The sequence below is a fragment of the Phytophthora infestans genome, genomic scaffold (genome assembly GCF_000142945.1).
Source record: "Phytophthora infestans T30-4 supercont1.66 genomic scaffold, whole genome shotgun sequence".
Taxonomy (NCBI): Eukaryota; Oomycota; class Peronosporomycetes; order Peronosporales; family Peronosporaceae; genus Phytophthora; species Phytophthora infestans.
Genome location: NW_003303693.1, coordinates 687,089 through 691,850, shown reverse-complemented (window position 1 = coordinate 691,850; position 4,762 = coordinate 687,089).

Genomic DNA, 4,762 nt, shown 5'->3' with positions numbered 1-4,762 from the left:
AACTTCATATTCTGCAGCGTGAGGAGATCACCTGTGCAGCCTACCGACCAAGTCAAGCTCGTCATTAATCACTTGAGTGCCGAATGATCAGTAATAATCTCAAAAACCCGTCCGTACAGATACGATCTGAACAACTTTACACTCCAAAGCACCGCCCCAACATTCCAACTCCGTAATCGAGTAGTTAGATTCCGCACTACTGTTAACTTTGCTCGCATACGCAATAGGTTGCCCAACCTCGACCCTGGTCTTGCATCAAACAAGCTCCCCAACCCGACTGTACTGGGGGTCGAAACGGTAACGTAAAATCTGGGTAGACGAGTGAGGGCTTGGTGGTCAGTGCCGCTTTTATCCGCTCAAACTCAAATTCCTGGTCTTCCGTCCAACTCCATTCTTGATCCTTCTTTAGTAACCGTGTCAGTGGGGTCACTATCGATCCAAAAGCCTCGATGAACTTCCTGTAGCACCCAGCCAAGTGAACAATCGCTTGACAGCTACTGGATCCTCCGGTCGAGGGAACTCCGCCACTGCCGATACCAAGCGTTGCACTGGTCGAACTCCATCACAGCTCAACTCGTGCCCCAAATACTCCATTGATTTAGTAGCGAATACACATTTCTTTAGCTTCAATGTGAGACCTGCCGCCGAAAGCCTCTCCAGAACTGTTGCTAGCTCCACTACGTGTCGTTCGATACCTCCACGAGTGAACACCACTATGTCGTGAGATACACTAAGCACGACAACCAAGTCAATCCTCGTAGAACGCCGCTCATCATTCGTTGAAATGTCGAGGGAGCATTCATCAGCCCGAACGGCATCCTCTTGAACCGGTAAAGTCCCTGTTTGGTCGTGAACGCTGTCTTGTCTTGATCCTCTGGTGCCATGCCTACCTGCCAGTATCCAGAGCGTAGATCTAGTGTGGTAAACAATCGTGCACCGCCCAGAGCTTCCAAAGTTTCATCCATTCGGGGAAGAGGGTAAATATCTTCCTTCGTGATCTTATTGAGTGCTCTGTAGTCGATACAAAATCGTACTTCGCCATCTTTCTTTTGAACTAACACTACCAGAAAGCCCCAGGCTCCGTTACCCTCTTCGATCACACCAGCTTTCAACATTTTACGTACGTTTTCTTCAATAATCGCATCCTCCAATTGTGCGTGCCGTCGTCGTTTCAACATTAGTGGGGACTCGTTTCCAGTATCAATATGATGTTGCACATCTAGTGCCGTGACTGGAAGGCAGTCACCGTTCTCTGCCGACACTTTACGATACGCCCGTAGCAACTTCATCACCAACGCTCGAGATTCCGAGTCTTCTTCACCGATTCGAACCTCTTCCTCGTTTTCCAAAGGCGTCACCGTGTCTCCTAATTCGTGAAACTACTCATTCAACTTGTCACGATCGATCGCTCCACTCATCGCCAACGTTTGCATGTCATGCTCCAGCGAGATCCATTTGCCCAGTTCTTTCCGGCATGGTAGTTTCACCCTGCCACCTTGCACATTGATCACTGGAGCTAATGCTTTGCCGTTCTTACTCTTTGTTAGAGTTGTCGCCATCATGACAGATCCACAGGGTACCGTAGGTACGAAGAGTCCTTCTTCTCCATCCGGGGCTTCCACCGCCACTTCCACTACTGCGACCGCACTACGGGTGAGCCTGGCACGCTGAACTAGCCTCACCGGTGCTACTTTAATCCTGCCATCGCTACCCTCCGTCCGAAACGGTATTACGACCTTGCCCTTACGCTCGTCGTATCGTACTTCATTCTGCTCGAAATCCAATACCGCTTTGTGTTGTTTTAAAAAGTCAACGCCCACCAAGAGCTCGTCCGTGCACCCGTCGATGATACACGCCTCAATTTCAATTGTTACACTTTGTCCGAACGAATTCCGCATCTCGAATGTCCACACCCCAATAACGTCCAGCAAGGAGCCACCGATGCCTTCTACCACATCAACCGGGGCCCGTCGTCTGGTGCGTTCACCTCTCATCATCCGATCCGTGCCTGCTACTGAGTACCGAGCGCCGCTATCCCATTTCACCGACCAACGTTCACCTTCTACATCCATCAACGTCGTTGGAAGTCCATCTTCCGCTTACGTACCCAACTCCATCGCTCCTACCTCTGAAAGCCGGCGCTGCACCAACCGTGCTTTCGCACATCCGCCGTCACTACCTCGAGTATTCATTTTCTTGCAGCGTGGGAGCCTCCGTTCCCAAGCGGCCCGTGCTTCGTCGCGCTGACGTTCGCGTCGTTCACGTCGTTCACTATTAAGGGTCGCCACTGCTACGTCCACTTCATCGTTCACTGTAGATTACCGCCTCCTTAACTTGGCCGCTTCCACACGTCTTTGCTTCGCCCTACGTTTCTGTTGTCTCGCCGCCGTCCTCACTTTGGCCACGTTTTCCGCCACTTCTTCGTCGGTGCTGGTCACACGCCCCACACTGCTCGAGGCAGTCGTTTTCGCCTCGGTATCCACGCTGCTACCCCCACCTTCCTCAGCTCGTTGTTCACTGTTTGCCTCGGTACCGGCTCCGCCTTCCTCAGTCCTAGACGCCTTACCTGCCACTGCAAGTACGCTGCCTTTCTCAGTCTCACTCTGCCGAGTCTCCTTGTTGCCTTCGTTTTTTCGAGCTTCGCTCTCTGCTGTTGCGGGGCAGACGTAGCGCAGTGCTGCTTTTTCAGGCCACATACCGTCGCGCCCGGTCTTCATCTCGTCCTCCAGTTTCATCGTCCAATTGAGTGAGCGTTACTCGCCTCGCCGCCACCACACTCTCGTCGTTTACCGCCATCTCGCCTACCGACCGTTTCGCTTTCGTCCCGTCGTCTCCCGGTTTTGCCGCCACATGTCCGCCACTGACTGCTCGTCCTCGTCAACTCTCCAGCTGCATATCGTCTCGCGTCTCCGTCGCCAGCCCCCTTCTTGGTGTGGCTATCTAGGGAATCAGTCGCTCTTTCGGACGTAGTGATCCCCTCACTACGCCCGTTCCACGTTTCCCTCCGGTGATTGGTTCTTAGCTGCCGCCCGTGACGCTAAGAATGCATCGTTCTGTGCCTTGGCCTCCGCATTCGGACACTCCTGCGCGAAGTGCCCGAGTTCTCTACACGCGTAGCACCTCATGTCTGCACCAGTTGAGCGGGTTGCCCACGGAGCCGGATCAGCTCTGATGGACTCCGTTTTCGCTGCTGTTTCTGGCGCCACCGTCTTCCGCACCACCGCCTTCTGCTTCTTCCGCTGCGGTAGAGGCTCCGACAACTCTTCTTCCGATTTATCGCTGAACTCTTCCACTGGTAGTGTCACTCGGACTTTCGCCTTCTTCTCGGTTCCTCGTGTACTGTTCTGACGCTCGTCGCGTTGCGCCTTCGCCAAGCTCTGCTTCGCCGGCTGCCGGTACCGACCATTCCACGATCGCCCGTCAGGTACGTCCCACGTGCTTGTGTACTTGTTGTAGACGCCCTGACGATTGGTAAAGTACGCTAACTCCGCGTTGTGCACGCCCGTTTGCGCCGCTAAGCTCTCCGTCGTCGCTCCAGCGCCAATACCAACCCCAGGAACAATCGCAACGTTGCTCAATGTGCTGTTCATGGGGATCGCGTACGCGTTCGGTGACGTTGCCCAAGCTTGGCCAATATTCATCATTCCTTGCGCTACGTTATCCATGGGATCATCGATAGCTGTAGCCTTATCTACTGCCTGCTCCAGCGTCGTTGGCACATGTTCTTGTTTCACCAGCATTCTCGTAGTTTTGTCCAAGTTTCTGTAGAACTGGGCTAGCAACGTCCGCTCGCTCACATGATTTGGACCGGTCGCTACTCGTAACCCCGCCGCAAAGTCTGCAAACGTTTCGCCAGGGTACATCATCCTCTGATACACTCGCCATTCCGCCATCGCTTGATCCGGTCGCTCGCCGTATCGCCGTATCAGCGCCGATTTAAGTCTCGTCCAGGTCTTGTCGGCGCCTGCCAGTTCTTGGTCCATTTGGACCCACCATGTTGCTGCGTCGTCCGCCAACTTGTTGCCCACAATGTAGTAGAGTTCCGCGTCCGTCCAGTCCGCCCGCCCCGAGATTCGTGAACCATCCACAGCTAGGTCCACCTTAGCAATCCAAGTAGACACGGATACTGTCGGTGATGGCTTATACGCAGTCAGTTCTAAGTCCTTAGGATTCATGCGCTTTCTTCTGCGTTCTCGTCGTCTTCGTCGTCTACCTTCTTCCGCCCGTGCAGCTCTGCGTCGTCGACGTCGTCAGTGTTCGCCGCTGTTCGATCTCTGGTCACTCGTACTATCCTCGTTTACATCGTCGCCGCCGGAGTAGCTTGCCCCATACTCTCTGTCATCACTATCGCTACTACAACTGCTGCTGTCGTCACTCCCGTGTGGTGGCGCCCCGCTCGATGTCCTTGTCGCTGTTCTCGTTCTCGAAGTTTGTCCCGCCGTTACGGAGTCTGGCACCTCCGGTACTTGCCTTATGTCGTGCGGTGACAGCGTGTCCATCGGTTCTTCGGATACCCTGAACGTTCTTCGTGGTGCCCGCCGTGTTGCTTCTGTCGTTTGCGTTGTAGGTTGCGGTCTCTCCATACCAGCTATCCTCGATTCCAAGTTTGCCACGGTGCTCATCATTCAGTTAAGTGCAGTTAGTAGTGCTGTGTCTCCGTTGCTTCCTGTTGTTGCGTCTGCCGCATGCCCTTGTCGGGCTCGCTTCTTGCTCTGCCAGTGGTCTCCACATTCGTCGTTGTTGTCGCTGTCTCTCGTCTCGT